The sequence below is a fragment of the Moschus berezovskii genome, chromosome 15, assembly GCF_049115385.1.
Source record: "Moschus berezovskii isolate FMDL1 chromosome 15, NW_MosBer_1.0, whole genome shotgun sequence".
NCBI lineage: Eukaryota > Metazoa > Chordata > Mammalia > Artiodactyla > Moschidae > Moschus > Moschus berezovskii.
The window spans coordinates 49815107-49832799 of record NC_142474.1 but is presented as its reverse complement, the minus strand read 5'-3'; the positions used below and the strand labels follow the sequence as shown (position 1 = coordinate 49832799).

General features: G+C 48.1%; 1 protein-coding gene across 4 annotated transcripts in view; it reads right to left on the bottom strand.

The window, feature by feature from the left end:
• Nucleotides 1-8877, bottom strand: part of SVIL (supervillin) — a 278811-nt gene extending 269934 nt beyond the window's left edge. The window contains exon 1 of one of the 4 annotated variants that reach the window (XM_055429928.2): nucleotides 8695-8877. The gene's annotated coding sequence lies outside the window, so the exon portion shown is untranslated. Of the gene's footprint in view, nucleotides 1-7200; nucleotides 7232-7309; nucleotides 7452-8236; nucleotides 8524-8694 lie in introns of those variants that run through there. The other 3 variants (XM_055429919.2, XM_055429937.2, XM_055429945.2) reach the window with 3 other exon arrangements.
• Between the last annotated feature and the right edge of the window lie 8816 nt (nucleotides 8878-17693).

Sequence of the window (17693 nt, the reverse complement as noted above, 5' to 3'; positions counted from 1 at the left end):
TGTGTCCTTACGCGTGGTGATGGACGTTGACTAGATTTATTGTGGTCATTTCGTAACATATACAAATATTGAATCGTCGTGTTTGTACACCTGAAGCTGGTGTATCAACTACATCTCAACAAATAAAAATCAAGAAGGTAAAAAAAAAAAAGGGTGGTGTGGGGAGCAGAGGAAGTGAGAAGGAAAAAGCAGGACAGAAACAAAGCCATGCACTGGGAGGCCTGGGAAAGCACAGACACGGAGGGGCCGAAACAGGGCCACAGGATGAGCCAAGGATCGGCCATCAGCCAGAGGAGGAAAAGCCAGCAGAAGCAAGCAGCGAGGATGGCAAGGGGGAGAACTCCCCCCGTGTCAAAGGGCAGGTTGGATAGTGGGGGAGCAATTAAACACCAATGACAGATGGAGATAAGGGCATTCCAGGCAAAGTGTCCCTAAGACACCTGAAACCAACAGCTGTGGGAGGTGGCTGGGTGACGGCCACAGACCAGGAGAAGAAGGGCAGCTCATCAGAGAGAAGGAAAAGAAAAGGGTCTTACAAGGAGGAGAAGGCAGCCAAAGCTTGGGGTGTGGGGTGCTGTTAGGAGGCATATGGGAGCAAAACTGTGTCCGCACAAGGAACTCACCGGGGTGGGGTGGCCTTGAGACAAAAAGTGGTCCCTCATGGATGTACCCCCAAAGCTCATCACCTTCTTCCTCCTACAGGGAAGCAGCTATTGCACCCAGAGCACTGAACGAGGATGAAACACTCTGAGATGTAGTTAACGTGAAATCATCTCCCGAAAGGAGCTGGGCTAGCCGAAGAAGAGTAACACGTCCGCTGGCCATGTTGGGCCTCTGTGTGTGTGCACAGGCATGCACGCGTGTGCTCGTTCATGACAGGTAGGAGGGATGCCCGTGTTATAAAGCTTGATGGACCTAGAGGTGATCATACTAAGTGAAGTCAGAAAGAGAAAGACTAATACAATATGATATCATTCATATGTGGAATCTAAAAAAAGAAAAGATACAAATGTACTTATTTACAAAACAGAAACAGACACACAGATAAAGAAGACACACTTATGGTTACCAAAAGTGGAAAGGGGGGCAGATAAACTAGAAGTTTAGGATTAGCAGATACGCACCCCTATATTTAAAAAAGATATCCAACAAGGGCCTACTGTTATAGTACAGGGAACTCCACTCAATATCTTATAATAATGCTAATGGAAAAGAAGCTGAAAAACAATAGATTTATATTCACGTATGTGAGTGTATAACTGAATCACTTGCACCTGTTACACCTGCAACATTGTAAGTCTACTATAATTTGATTATAAAATAAAGGAACAAAAGAGAAGTTGGCAACTGCCCGCAAGAGCCAAGACTTGGAAACAGAACATTGGTAAGCGGACATTTATAACATGCAGAGAAGTGTAGAAAGGAAAAGAATTATTCCAGGGAAAGTATCCAGTGCGGACCATGCAGACAAAAGACACACAATGAAGTCCCCAGAAGGTGAGGACTTGTCCTCTAGTTTCAAACAAGTTGATCCTTTCAAGACACCAAGTCTTGACATCAGCAAGGGCACGGATCTTTGAGGCAGGATCTTATCATTCTAATCCTAGCCCAGGCAAGGTTCTCAAAGGCAGAGCTGGTTTTCTCTTTTGTAAAATATACCCCACACCCTTGAGGCCTCCCCTCTCTTGCCACACCAGGTCATCAGCTCAGAGAACCAAACACAGTTCTTCAGGGTCTCGAAATGAAACGGCAGCAAAACCAACTGAAAGTTGAGATTCTGTCAAAAATCTAAGATTCCTGTGCAAAGGAGATGAAATCAAAGATGTGTGGGTATGTCAACGGAGCCCTGAAGGAGATTAAAGGGCTTAGAACTGTGGGTCTAACTTGGCAATTAATGGGTCGCTGGGAGACCTGAAGCCACAGTGGGTGCCAGCACAAAAGCTGCTAAGAGTGAGATGAGCATCAGAATCAGAGGGTTTTATTCATGAGGAGGGCATGGCAACCCACTCCAGTATTCTTGCCTGGAGAATCCCGTGGACAGAGGAGCCTGGTGGGCTACAGTCCACAGGGTCACAGAACTAGATACGACTGAAGTTGACTTAGCACACACACACAAGTGACCAGAGTTTATTTTATAACCTCTCCTAGAAGAAAGGGACTGAAGCTGACTCAATTCCTATAAAGCACTGGATTTATGCTTGTAGCTGCTAGAGGTCATTTGTTCACCTTCATTCACAGGAATTAGGAGGCAAGAGGCTTTTGAGTGGGCTTCCTTGGTAGCTCAGTTGGTAAAGAATCTGCCTACCTGCAATGATTCCTGAGTTGGGAAGATCTGCTGGAGAAGGGATAGGCTACCCACTCCAGTATTCTTGGGCTTCCCTGGTGGCTCGGACAGTAAAGAATCTTTCTGCAATGCAGGAGACCTGGGTTCGATCCCTGGGTGGGGAAGATCCCCTGGAGGAGGACATGGCAACACACTCCAGTATCCTTGCCTGGAGAATCCCTAGGGACAGAGGAGCCTGGTGGGCTACAGCCCACAGGCTTGCAAACAGTCAGACACAACTGAGAGACTAAGCACAGCACATGCTTTTGAATGCTGGGCAGGAGTCAGGGAACTGGGGAGCTCCAGTAGAGACAGGTGTGTCTACAGGCACATGCAAAGCCTTCTCTTGTTAGGATATGAACTCAACATTTGATCAACCTTATCAAGACTCTCCCATCTTCCTGGCCCCACACTCTCCTCCTTGGCTTTATTTGAGCAGACATGGTGACAACACCAACGGGATTACATAGAAAGCCCTCTGAAGAGGCACCTATACACACACACACCTACACACACTGCCTCTATTACAGCCCTCACATTGTACTTATTTCTATTTGTCGTTTCTGACCTACACAGACACAGACACACACACACACACACACACCTCTATTAGAGCCCTCATGTTGTACTTGTTTCTGTCTGTCATTTCTGACCTGGGAGTCCATCCACGGCTAGGCCCAAGCCCTTTTTCATCTTCAAGGTTCTCCAGGCCTGTTTGCATGTAAACATTCAATCAAAGATGTACTGAAGTAAACCAAAGAGCTAAGTCATCTTGGGTAAGTAACAACTTCTTGGAAACTGCAATTTTCTCAAAGATAAGGTAAGGGGTGTGGGCAAAGCACAGACTGGCTCTAACAAATGCAAAATACCCTAAATCTTCAGAAAATAAAAGTGCACAATCAGGACATACATTGTAACTTCTATACATTTCACACAACAGAAGAATATATATGATTAACCCTGATGAATATAGCAACTTAAAAAAAAAACAAACCCACTTAGTTTTACCATGCAACCTGTTTCTTTGTTAGTCACCGAAATACAAAAGCAGCCTAGGTTTTCAGGAGGGAAAAACTACATACACGGTGGTCATCCTCAAAAAAAAAAAAAAAAGGTATGGGGAGGGGGAATGTTAATTCTGACATTTCCTTTTCTCCCGAGACCCTCTATCTGGACTAACATTGACATAACAGAAACAAACAAGACTCTTTACAATGGCTACAGTTTAACAAAGGCGTCTATGGATTTTTACCTTCCTGGGTTTCTGCACAAAAGCAGCAAATGTAAGCACAGTTGCCCCAGCAGCTGGCAAGTTCTCTCCCATACGCGAAGAAGTTGTGGAGCAGCTGGGGAATGCAAGATGCTTTTGAACAAGCTGCTATGTGATCCAAAATAAGGCTGCCTGTTCATCTTCCCCACAATGGAAGCGACAGCCCAGCGCAGGTCTGGCGCATGCCCCGCAGCTGCTTCTTTCTTCCGCCCTGGAAACTCAACAAGTAGCTACAAATGAAGCGAGATGCACAAAAGGGGAGAAACCTTGCTGCTAACCCTTTGCACGCCGTCCCCTGGTTACAGACACAGCTCATTCACACCCAAATGGAAAAATCTATCTATGGCTTTCAAGGGCAATCCCACCCTGGACTCCACTCTATGCCCTTCTTGGTGACAACTTTCACCATTGGGTGGCATTTAATGATGTTATAAGGTCTCCAGCCCTTCACCCAGGATGATTATATAAAAGATAAATGCAAAAACCAAGAACTAGGAAGCAACAATGTTCAGGAGGCTTTCATCAACAACTTGACATAGTACACTTAAAAATAACTATTTCTCCATTTGCATTGGCTAAATCAAAAATCTTCCAAGTTTTTTTTTTTTTTTTAACATATGAAATAGTTATCCTGGATGTTCATTCGTTGTGTAGCTTAACTGGACGTAACCAGATCCCTCTCTGCCACCTTCCAAATGTTAGTTTGGCAATTTGGGCATCATACAGAGTTGACCATATTTGAGCAAACAGTTTTAAAATGTTATCTCAAACTCTCCTCCCTCCCTGATCAATTTTGTGGCTCATCTTTAAACAGACTCCAGAAAATGTTCTATTTTCCAATTATATTCTTGAAATTATTCTATTTTCCTGCTTGCCAGGATCAGGCCAGCACAATTTTCACAGACACAAAAATTTTCTTTAGCGTTGTCAATGGCTAGTGAAGGCATAAAGAGAAGACCTGCTTCCTTTTCTCCAGCTTGTTTGGTGGTTTTGAGGGCTTTTTTTATTTTAGAGTCCTGTCCTCTTGGCCACGGGATACTGGCTTTGAATTTAAAAAGAAAGAGGAATAGCTGGAAGGTTGGCCACAAAATTACACAGCGGTAACAGGAGGAGGAAAACCGGGCGGTTCCAGAGCTCCTTGTAAATTCCTTGGGCGACTAGACAAAGTTTTCCATCATTACCACCCCCACCCCCAACACAGACACACACATAGCACTTGCTGACAAGAAAGAATAGCTAAGTGCATTACCTTGCTGTATGAATGAAGAAGATCAAGTTAACTCTCAACTATTGTACCTCTCCACACAAGGGAAGAGAAGATTCTGTTCTCAAACCTCCTCATTATTAGTTAACACTTGTTGAGTGGCTACTACGTGTTAGGATCTGTGCTACTAAGTGCCTTATATGAATGATCACATTTAACCCTTGCAGCTTGAAACCAGGCAATGCTATGATTGTGGTGTTGTTTAGTTGCTAAGTAGTGCCAGACTCTTTGGACTCTGGCCCTCGAGGCTCCTCTGTTCATGGGATTTCCCAGCCAAGAATACTGGAGTGGGTTGCTATTTCCTTCTCCAGGAGATCTTCCAAACCCAGGGATCAAATCCATGTCTCCTGCTTGGCGGGTGGATTCTTTACCTTTGTGCCACCTGGGAAGCCCCAGCATTACATGCCTATAGACAGTGGAGGCAGCAGAGGAAGCCGGCCCTTAATCATCACGCCTGGCTGTCTGCACAAGTGGCAGTGCCCTAGGACATTCTGAGTCAGGAATGTCATTCCAGGGTTTCAAACAACATTTTTCTCTGAGACAACACACTTTCAGTACACTCAAGACAACACCACCTTCTCATATCATAAACTGGAGTTCAATAAAGCTTAAAAATGTGATGATCTCAGACGCCTAACAGGAATTTTAAAGTCATAACCTACTAGCTATGACTTTAATTAATGAAGGTTGATGCATTTCCAAGGAAGACTTCATTTTAAACACACGTGGCAGCAATGTCAGCGCTTAGATGGGGTAGGAAATGCAGGCCTCTTCTTGCAGGAAGGCCAGTGGAGCTGCGAGCTTCCTAGATAGAACTCCTGAGCCCAAGCCCACCTGTCTAATGAGATGCCTGCTGAGGCAAACCACAGCTGTTTCTGCCTCTCTTTGGTGCTGTCAGATGACTCTAAGCAGTTTAGTTGTCTTCATATACCTTAAGCTTTAAACTAAGAGTTGGGGGAGTTCCCTGGTAGCCTAGCGGTTAGGGTTCAATCCCTGGTTGGGGAACTGAGATCCTGCAAGTTGCTCGCGGTGGCCTAAATAAATAAACTTTGTTTAGCTGAAGCCCTGAACCACGCAAAAGTCAGCCACAAGTTAAGTCAATCTAATCCTAATAACTAACACCATCAAACCGAACCCAGGCTTAGAGCTTGTCCCACTGACTCTGCGACAACCAATCCACAATGCCTCTCGAGGGGCAGCCTTTGGCGCAGGAACTGGGACTAGCAAACGAAAGGTACCCTTTGGATCCGGACAGACTCTCGGTGCTGGAAACCTCTTTGAGCCCGTTTCCCCATCTTTACGATAGAAGTCATCTTTCTGCGGGAGGCTGGGAGGTTTAAAAGTGAATGGTGACGATCCTTCCTAAGTGGACCTAAGAGTCTCGTACAGAAGGCCTTTCCCTACTTCAGAAGGGAGTGGCGGCAGATAAGAAAACGTGAAATCTATCCATAGATTACGGCGGGATACGGTTTCACACCAGAGCGGAGCGCCCCGGGTTTCTCCTGGGCAGCACCTCCTCTGGCGTCCTGCTCCCGGGAAGCGTCTGTCGCACAAGGGAGACGCTGCCCCTGCCATCCCAAGGACAGGCTTGTGCCTAAGTCTGGGGTTTGCACGCAGTGACCACAACCTCGGGGGAGGACAGGAGCTCTCCTCTTTATCCCCGCCGTCCTCTCCCCTCGGCGGAACTTCCAATTACAACAGTCAGGACTGCACCGGAGCTGTAATGCCTGTGCAGATGCGCTTAACCCCGCACCTGACCCAGATTGCGGCCTGAACTGGAGCCGCCGGGTCGTCCCTCACAGTAATGCAATTACCGCCTTCTGGAGCTCCCCTCCGGCCGCTGTCACCCCGGGACTAAGCCCCTCCCTTCCGGGAGCCCGCGCGGAGGGGCGTGGCCCGGCGGGCTGGCAGGGCGCGCGGCGCCGGCACTTCCCACCGCAGGGGCGCAACCCGGGGACCCCGAGGAAAGCGCCCGGGGGCCGCTGCTGCCCTTGCCCTCCGCCCAGGCGGTGAGACAGGGAGGCCGGCAGTGTCGCAGTTCTGGGCACACGCGTGTCCCTCCCCGGGCCGCCCCTTCCCCGCCCCTCCTCCCCGCCTAACGGGCCGCCCCGCTAACTTCCCGAAACTCCGCGGAGGGGAAGCCTGAGCCGGCCGGTGCCGCGGGGCGGCGCGCGCCCGGGCGCGCCGGGGACGGAAGTGGGTGGGAGCGGCGGCCGCGCCGGGCCTTTGTTGTTGCTCCCGGATCCCGCGGGCCCCCGCCCCCGGGAGCGCCCCATCGCCGCTGTCCGGGGATCGGCCGCCCCCCGGCAGGACCACCCCAAGCCCAAGTCTAACTAACCTCACCTCCGGCCCCCAGGGGAGGGCGCGCCGCGGCGCGTCCTAGTGTCTGCCCGCTGGAGCTCTGCGCGGCCGATCCCTGCCCTCGGCCACCGCGCGGAGGGACGCTCCTCACCTCCTTTCCGAACTTTCCCCAGACCTGCCGGGGCACAGCTGCGGCTCCCCGCCTGACAGCCGCTGGGCAGCCCGGACTCTCGACAGCGCCGCGGCCACTCCCTGCCTGCTTTCCCAGAACGAGGACCGGGTCCCCCTCCCGGGATGATTCACAGCTCCTCACCTGGAGCCTCACTCGAGTGCCCTCCCTCCTCCGGCCGGCGCGGCGATCGGGAGCGGGCGCCCTCTGCCGGGCCACCGGCCAGGGCTTCCCCGGGCCGGAGCGGGTCGGGAACATGGAGCCAGGCCGAGCGCAGGGACTCCCGCGCCTCCCACCGCGGCCACCCATGAGAGTAGGGGCCAGCGCGCCGGGACTGTCCTGGGCCGGTACGCGCGAGTTGGGCCCGACCCCGGTCCAAGAGGACCGGGTTGTCCCTGTGCCCCGGGGCCACTGCCCTGCTCCCCGGAGGTGTCCTCAGGAACCCACCATTAACCGCGTGCGCAAGACGAGTTTAAAAAAGCCCTGGAAAGTCAGTTTCACTGTGTCAGATAAAGTTTGGGTCTTGATTCTCAGTAGCCCTCTTCTACCCGAATTAAACGGCAGGAGGAGAGGGTGGTGGCCTTATCACCCCCGAGTCCTAGGACTCGGAAGACGCTTGGGGCAGCTTCAGGGACAGTCGCAGTCCTGGGGGAGCCCAAGGTCGGCCGGCGTGTCGCTCCCCAGCCAGGGGGGAGTGGCTGGCCAATGACTAGTTCTTTCGCCCGAGTAAACACACTTCCAGCAGGTGAGCCTACCCTTCTCCCCCTATCCCAGATCCCGGATACAACTTTGGAGAGGGGCCAGGAGGAGCCGAGAGGACACCCACGCGCGAGGGTCCGCGTCCCCAGCCCAGGGGTTCACCGGCGCGCCCGGACTTCCCGCACTCATCTAGCCGGCGCGCTCGCCCACCTGCCTGCCGACCGCTGGCGCAGAGTTCCCCGCGGCGACGAGGTGGCGGGGGGGTGGAACACTGGTCTTTGCGCGATCTGGCTCTCGACGAGGGGCTCAAGAGGGTCTGTCCGGCTCTCCGTCGCCGCAGCTGCCAGAGCAGACGAGTTGCGAGGAGGGTCAGGACCCAGCGAGCGCCTCCTTCCTTCCCCGAGAGCGGGCGCGCGAGTCCCGGAGCGGCGGGCGGGCGCCGGGTATTAATTGTAGGGCCCCCGGGTGTCGGCCGCCAGGCGCTCTGAGTGGCTCGGACCGCACGCCAGGCCAGCGGGGCCCAGGCGACCCACCCCCTCGGCGCGCACCCGCGCCTGCCGGGGAGCGCGCGCGCGCGCACGCGTCCGGCGGCTCCGGGCCCCAGGGCTCGCCGCGCTCCCGGGGCTCCGGACCGGCGGCCGCTCTGAGGCCGGAGGGGCGCCACTGACCTTAGAGACCGGGAACTGGAGCTCCGAGTGTCCAGCCGATCCAGGGATAAAACCCAGCAAGGTGTGCGAACTTTGTAGTCACAGGCGCTCCGGGCCCGTTGTCAAGGAGACCGTCCTGGCCCCTCCAGTCACAACTGTGAAAATGCCGTCACCCTCCGACCTGCGGGTCTGGACAGAAAACCTTTCCTTTCTCTCCCCCCCTCCCCAAGTGGCTCTCATACTTAACTTTGGCTGATCAGAATCCCCCGCCCACCTCCACCTGAGATTTGTTGAAACACTTGTCGCGAAGCCCCGCCCCACTTTCCGATGCTTTACATCTGCCAGGGCGGAGAACGGAGAACTTGCCGTTTCTAACAAGTTCCCCGGTGATGCTGAGGCAGTTGCGAAGATTAAACGAGTTAATAAGGTTCATAGAGTACTTGGTAATCTGCAAAGCAGTAGGTAAATTTAGATTTGTGAAATCCACACTTGCTATTCATCTGTTTCACTAGCTTGCGTTGGCATGTGATTTCCATCCAGGCCCTGCAGCTTTTCCTCTGAGTGTTAGACTCTTTTCCTCTTGAGTAGGAGGAACACCATAACACCAAGTTATGCACAGCAGCCCCCATCAGAAGAATGAAAGGTGAGTGTGTTATTGATAGTTTTCTAGGGCTGCCTAGGAACTACCACAGGCCATGTGGCCTGGACCACAGAAACTAATCTTTTCACAGACTGGAGGCTGGAAATCCACGCTCAGGTGTCAGGCAGATTGGTTTCTCCTGAGGGCTCTCTACTCAGTTTGAGGGTAGTGGTCCTCTCTGTGCTTGGCATGGTCTTTTTTCTGTGTGTCTGTCTGTGTCCTAATCTCCTCTTTTAAAGACACCAGTCATAGTAGATGACAGCCCAGCCATGAGACCTCATTTTAAGTAAGTTACCTCTTTATAGACCCTGCCTCCAAACACAGTCACACGCTGAAATGCTGGGAGTTAGCACTTCAGCAGGTGAATTTGGCAAGGGGCGGGGGACCACAACTCAGTCCATAACAACAGTGAGCTTCACTGCCCCTCATACCCTAGAGCGGAGCTTGAGCTTCAGCCTCCCCTCCTCCCTCCTCATCCCTCTGCCCTCCAGGGGCTGATCTGTACATGGACTTAAGTGCAGTAATTCAAAGCTGGAAGGAAGTAAGGTCCAATAATGAAATAGCCCTCTTAGCTCAGGGTCCTCAGAAATACAATCAGTACAACACTCCAGTGTGTCAAAGGGATATAGCAGAATCTATGAGCAATATGGAACCCCCTGCCCACCAGACATTTCAGAACCAGCCCTTTACAGTTTGTTAATGACTGAGTAGAGAATCACCCTTACCTTCTTCATTCTGCCTTTGTTGGAGCCATGCCCTCTACCTGGCACCTGTGCCATCTCCGGAAGTCTCCTAAAGGAGGGACTGTGTTGGATAAATATAATAAAGACTCTCCACTTCTCCAGCTCCCTGGAGGCATTTCAGCTAGGAAAAGCTGGAGGAGCAAAGACAAGGCAGCTTGTGTGGATCCCAGGCTCACCAGATCCAGCTGATCTCTAGCAAATCAGTTATAACGCTGAATCTGGGGCCTTCTCTGAGCCTTATTTCCAGTCTTCTGCTGGTTTGATCTTTGCCTGTGGCTTCATCTAACACCAGGCTAGACTACTCCCTAATCTCCATATGCAAGTGGCTATTAAAATCAGTCTGGGCACTCCAAACCCGGCATATCCAGCACTGAACTCCTTCCCCAAAACTTTGTCTCCCCACCTACATCCTCCTGCCAAGTGGTTAGCACAGATGCCCATCTGAGACGGGACCTGCTTTAAGCCACTGGCCGCTGTGTCCTTGATGCCTCACAGAGGGCTCCCTGCTTTATTCCCACCACTATCATCCCAGCAAGGTCCTTTTTACCGCTCTCTCCTCAGGGTTTCTGCACTCACCCCCTAACTAGACCTGCTGCCCCAGCCTGCTTCTTGGCCAGCATCATGCACACTGCTCCTTTAGGGATCTTTCAAAACCAGAAACCTCTTTATCTTGTCAGTGGATCTTTGTCCACTTCCTTCTGAAGGCTCATCTCTGACCGTCTCCCTATCAGTGCCCTTCACTGGAGTCATAGGGACTGCTCTCTCACAATGCCTGCAGACTCGAGAGGGCCCCTGCTCTAGAGACACAAGCACCTGTGACTCTCTCAGTCTATGCGGACAGTGTCATGCCTCTTTCCCTCCACTAGAGAGTCACCAGGTCTAGGAAGTGCACCCATCCCTTCTTGAATTAGCACCCCAGGCATATCATAGAACTTAGGACACTGACCAAGAGTCCTGGGTCTTCTGCATTCTCTGTTAAACCATGAGATTCTGGACGACAAGAACCCTATCTATCCATTTTTGTACGCTCAAGTCTGGACTGGACTGGATGCTCAAAAATAAAAGTTTGCCTTCAGGAATGAATTAATTCTTAGAAATTCAGAGGATTTAGTCAAACTTGGCATCTGTTACCAAGTATTTTATTTGGAGCAAGCTTCAGTTTCTCTGACAATATTTGTGAACTTCCTGCTTGAATTATAGGTTCATTCTCTAGAATCTCTAATTAACTTCTATGCTAAATACCCAGGGTACCTAAGGGATTTTCAAGCTGCTGGTCTCGAAATCAATTTTGTGCGTAAAGATGAGAATTTTAAAAGAATGAAACAGAAATAGAATTTAAAAATAATTGGGTGTATCCTGTCTAGTAAGAGTATTGTTTTCATGAAATTTTTGTTAGCTATAATTGTGAGTTGTGTGTGTGTGTGTGTACAGGGTTGTTGTGTCATCCAATTTATCCTTCCCTGTAGGTCCTAGTTAAATGCTAATTATCTTAGCAGGGATGGAGTTGGGCTCACCGGAGGACACATATTTATAGAGACAATGGAGAGGGGAGTCATTAAGCAAAGGACATTTTCTGGAAGGAAATTCTGAGCCAGGCTTTTAATCAGCAATTAGCCAGTGGAGAGTAAAACATAGGGCTCCTTCTGCACACAGTAGGTGCCACAGTAGTGCTTTGATTGACTGGTCTATGTGTGCAGATGTGTGTGGGAAGTTCTCTTGGCTGGAGTCTGTCAAGGAGTCATGAGAAATGAGATCAGTGACTCGGAGCAGAGGAGAGAGGCCTGGGTTGTGGCCAGACCTGGCCCCGAGGTTTCCAGACATGAGCAGGAGGTGCTGTGACATGGGATTTCTTAACCTGGTTTTCATCACAAATGTTCCAAGATCAAATGTTAGGAAGTTAACCTTTGCTGAAATAAAAATACCACTTTCCCTGGGTTAGAGTGGGAGATGTAAGTGCTCAAAGCAATGAGTTCAGATGAAAAGTTGAAGTTTTCTCATTTCTGGTAGCTGACTCGTCTGGAAAGTCCATGGAGAGAAGGGCCAAAATGCAATAGGATTATGTAACAGGGAGAAGTAACAAGTGGCCCTGATAAAACTATAACCTTGAGAGTTCTGCCAAATATTTCCATCCATGTTAAATGCCTTTCACTGAGGAACCTAGATCCAGTCCACAAAATAGAAGACGGTGTTCTCACTCCCTAAAGTTTAGAATCTGTAAAAGAAGGTTGCTGTGTAAATAAAGAATACACATTATTGCTACTATGTTTTTTCATTGCTTAAGTCATTCTGATCTGAACGGATGAAAAGAATAAATACTTGGGCCAGCAGGATGTAGATAAGATTTGGGGAAGGTTGTTAACCTTGAAAATTTTTTAGATTTCTGATTGAGGTAACCTTAGTTTATAACATTATATGTTTTATGTGCACAACATTCTGTTTCTGTTTTGATCTACCCTACTGCATGCTCACCACCAAAAATTTAGTTTCCATCAATCATCATACAGCTGATCCCTCTTACCCCTTCCTCTCTGTTGTCTGTATCTACATGTTTGTTTTTGTTTGATTTGTCTACTTAGTTTGTTTTATTTTTTATATTCCATATATGAGTGAAATCATATGGTAGTGAGATAAGATTTTTAAAAACAGAAACAAATAGACTGGACCAGAGATAGCCAAAATTGTAATGAAAAAGAAATTCTAGAGGACAATCTCTATTCTCTTGCTTCTCAATAGAAATACAGTTGGCCACAATATTATAGAATTATATTTTAGATTTGAAAGATGGACAAAATCTGAAAGAAATCAGACTGTAGCAAGCATGAGTTTTGACAAAACTTTAAAATGGGTTCCAGATTCTTCTTTCAGCTTTTTAAAACACACACACACACACACCAGGATGGGTTGGAAAAAAATGTGGTTTCAAAAAATTCCTGGGGACTGAAATATTCTTTGATATTGTTTATAACACTGGCCAAGTCTCAACCATCTAAACTAACTAGATGGGTGTTAGTTGAACTTTTCCCCTAAATACAGAGAAGATTCTTTGTCCATATATCACCCTCCACTCCTTATTCTGTGTAATTTTATAAGTAATAAACCCTTCTTTAATTTCTTGAAAATGAGTGGTGGTTTGGGTGCCAATAGGAGTATTTAACTAAAATTACCAATAAAAACTGAAAATATAGATGGGGCAGAACTAGTTTAACAGAAGTTGCCAATTTCCTTCAAAATAGTCCATTTTCTAGTTCATCACTGTATTTACCTGCTTCTCCATCCTCTGAGAGTTGCAGAGCCAACCTGTTTGGATTCAAAGCTGTGTTACTTTTGAATTACTTTTAACCTCTCTGTGCCTCAGTTTCCTTAGCTATAAGTTGTGGGTAACAAGAGTACTCCCTTCTGAAGACTTTAAAAAAATTTTAGTGTGATTGACAAGAGGTTAATATCCAAAATATATAAACAGCTTACACAACTCAATATAAAACCATAAATAACCCAATAAAAACATAGGCAGAAGACCTAAGTAGACATCTCTCCAAGGAAGATGTACAGATAGCCAACAGGCACACAAAAGATGCTCATCATCACTAGTTATCAGAAAAATGCAAATCAAAACCACAATAAGTTATCACCTCACACTGGTCAGAATGACTATCATCAAAATGTCTAAAAGCAACAAATGCTGGAGAGGGTGTGGAGAAAAGGGAACACTCCTACACTGTTGGTGGGAATATAAATTGCTACAGCCACTATGGTGAACAGTATGGAGGTTCCTTAAAAAACTAAACATAACGTTACCATATGATCCTGCAATCCCACTCATGGGTATATATTCAGAAAAGACAAAATCTCTAATTTGAAAAGATACATACACCCAATGTTCATAGTAGCGCTATTGACAATTGTCAAGATATGGAAGCAACATGAGTCCATCAACAGATAAATGGATAATAGAAGATGTTGTATGTATGTGTTCTTAGCCGCTCAGTCATGTCCAGCTCTTTGCGACCCCATGGACTATAACCTGCCAGGCTCCTCTTGTTCGTGGAGTTTTCCAGGCAAGAATACTGGAGTGGGTTGCCATTTCCTACTCCAGAGGATCTTCCTGACCCAGGGATTGAACCCACGTCTGTTGTGTCTCCTGCATTGGCAGGCAGATTCTTTACCACTGCACCACCTGGGAAGCCCATGAAAGAATGAAATGCTGACATGGGCAGCGACATGGATGGACCAAGAGATTATCAGACTGAGTGAAGCAAGTCAGACAAAGACAAATGCTACATGAAATCATTTATATGTAGAATCTAAAAGTACAAATGAATCTATATACAAAACAGAAACAGACTCACAGACATAGGAAAAAACCGTATGGTTATCAAACGGGAAGGAGGGGGGATAAATTAGGAGTATGGGATTATAGAGACAAACTACTGTACATAAAGTAGATAAGCAATAGGGAGCTATATTCAACGACTTCAAATAACCTATAATGGAAAATAATCTGAAAAAAAGAAAAACTGAATCACTTTGCTGCACACCTGAAACTAACATATATGAACTATACCTCATTTTTTTAAAAAAGCACATATTATGTGACCCAGAAATTTAAATGAGAAAAATAAAATTTAGGATAATCCCTCCAACATGGTAAGTTGTTAATAAACAGTGCCTATTGTTCTTAGTTATTATACATGAAAACTTCACCCACCATTCTCTTAGTTCATCACTTCTTTGCTCGAGAACCACTTTGGACCTTGTCAATGTTGTCAGAAGTCTGGATGCTAGGATGGCCCCACCTAGGCATCATCTCAAGCATTTCACTTGTTTGTTGCAACAAATTTTTCAGCTCCTCAGGCCCTGTGCTGGACCCTCAGGAGAAATCAATTGGCCAGCATCTTTGTACTTGTGGTAACAAAGGAAACAGTTACTATTTGTCATCACCAACAGGTAAAGTCTGAAGATGCTTGAGTTATTTTTATTTTTAATTTAAAAACACTGAGTCTTCATTGCTGTGCGAGGGTTTTCTCTAGTTGTGGCAGCGGGCTACTCTCTAGTTGCAGTGTGTGGGCTTCTCATTTCCGTGGCTTCTCTTCTTGTGGAGCATGGGCTCAGTAGGTACGGTGCATGGGCTTAGTTACCCCATGGCATGTCGAATCTTCCCAGACCAGGGTTCAAACCCGTGTCCCCTGCATTGGCAGGTGGATTATTAACCACTGGACCATCAGGAAAGTCCCTCAAGTTATATTTATATATTGCCTTTCCCAATAGATGATACCCCTTGAGGGCTGATTCTACTGCCCTGACTGGAAGGAAATTTTCTTTGCCCTGGGTTTCCTTTCTGGAGTAATACCCAAGATCGCTAGGGTTGTTTAGATGATACTCTGTCCCCTGTCATCTGCTGAGACCCTCAGTGTGCCTCTCAAAGCTGATCTCTACAACCTCTGACTTCTAGACACATGAGGGGCTAAGCTCAGGAATGGTGCCTTGGTGCTTGGATCCAAGCAGAGACACAAGACATAAAGACAGAGCTGTTGGAGGGGGGACCCACAAGGGGTTAAGTCATGACCGATGCATAGAAATTACCCGGAGAAGAAAGAAAGAATACCCCAGAGAGACACTCTATTAGCATTTCAAGAGTATCACACATGAATTATTAGCTTCATTCTTCTACCAGCACAAAAACACCTAGGTGGCCTTGAAAATACCATCCCACCTCCTGTATCATGGGTCTAGCAATGGGTCCTGCTTCCACTGGGCCAGTGAGAGCTGATCACTTCACAACAAACCCTGGGCTCGTCCACTCCCCACACTGGTGCTTGTCCAATAGCGATGGACCTACCGATACCCAAGACCCATCTGGCTACTTTGAAAGTTTCCTGACCTCCTTATAAACTCAGTCTCACTCCGAGCCCATATGCCTTAATTTAAGCCCTTTCCCTCCAGTGATATTCCTGGCGAGACAGGAAATAGCCTCATGTTGATGGTGATGGAGATAAGACTCCTTCCTTCCGGGAGGTGGGATCATGCCTTTGTTGTATCACGGAGCCACTGCAGAGAGCAGACATTTTTTTCTTTTTTTAAATCACCCCTCCCCCCGGTTTATTAAAAACAGGCCTTTGATGCTCCTTATCAAATCTTGCTGAGCTCTAAACCAGGGCTTTATTTCATATGACAGGATGAAAAATAAGTAATCCTCCCCTTCACCTTGAACTAGAACAACACAGGAAATAAAAGACTAGCCACAGAGTCAGAGGCCTGCAGAGCCCTTTCCTGGTGAGGATGTAAATCTGAGATGTGTCCCCGACTCTAACCTGATCTGCTTTGGAGAAGATGATGTAAGAAAAGGCTTAAAGAAACCCAACTCCAGAAGACGCAAGCCAAAAGTCTTGCTCAGCTGGGACAGAAAGTGCAATGGATCCGGGCAAGGGGGTCACCCGACCTGATGGAGATCATAGGGCCTCGCCTACCAGGCTTGGACATGGTCTGTTGTGCTCGGCGGGCACAACCAGAGGGCTCACAGTCAAGTGACACGACTGTCTTATGACCCGGTCCTGGAAATTGAAGTTAAATCCCAGACGCATATCCCTCAAGGGGGCTCAAAGAGAACCAGCAGGAAATCTGTGCCGAAGATCAAAATCTGGGGTTAATCACTGGTCTTAAGAATAGTGTTTTCTTCCAGACAGTGTAATAGATCTTCCTAAGAGATTAAGGTGACAGCTGCAGAGCTGGCCAGGGACTTGCCTGTTTTGCCAGAGCCCATGGCTGGGTTTTGGGGGGTCATGGCCAGGCTGGGTGGTGGACCTTAGGCATCATGCTCACCTTCTGATTGCTGCTGCTACTGGGTTCTTGCCACCCCACCCATCCACGGTGCCAGTTATCCAGACTCTGCCCCTCCCTCTACCCACCACCACCTTTCATTTCTCTACTTAATAGTCAGATAGTATTGGTTAGGCTGCTTTCAGCTAAAAGTAATAGACAGTCCTTTTCCTGTTAGCTTAAAGAACGACACTCCATTATGGGACATGCGGAGTGTTTTAGGATTTGCTCAGTTTGGGGGCTTTAAATCTGTTTCCCTGTGGGCTCTTTTTGCATGCTTCATCCTCAGGCTGGGGGCAACAAGAGGCTGCAGCTGTTTGCAGACCTCATGTCTGTGCTTGACAGTATCCATGAGAAGAAAGCAAAAGTCACTCCTGGAAGCTCTTGAAGAAAACGGAGAAATTAATTTCCCCTGAGCCCCCGGATACTTGAAGCCTTAGTTTGTATGCCATTGGCCCCAATTACATGTGCTCTTTCCTAAATCAGTCACCAGCAAGAGAGGCAGAGCCCCCCTTGACCAATCAGGCCACCCTGGTGTGGAGGGCATCAGTCACTTTCCCCTTGAGGCCCCATGACCATGGGGGGAGGGGAGAGACCAGAACAAAACCAGAAAAGGGATGGGAAGGCTGCTGAGCAGATGGTTATGGTGTCCTCTGCCATAGGTTATGAATTTACTATATTTTTAAATAATAAAGCTTTGGTAATTATTATGCTTTCTCTCAGTATTCTCTCTGCCTTCTGGCACACAATAGCGTTGACCTTCTTGACCCCCTGTGACACCAGATCTGGCCAGTGAGCTGTGAACTGAAGTGTGTGTGTGTGTT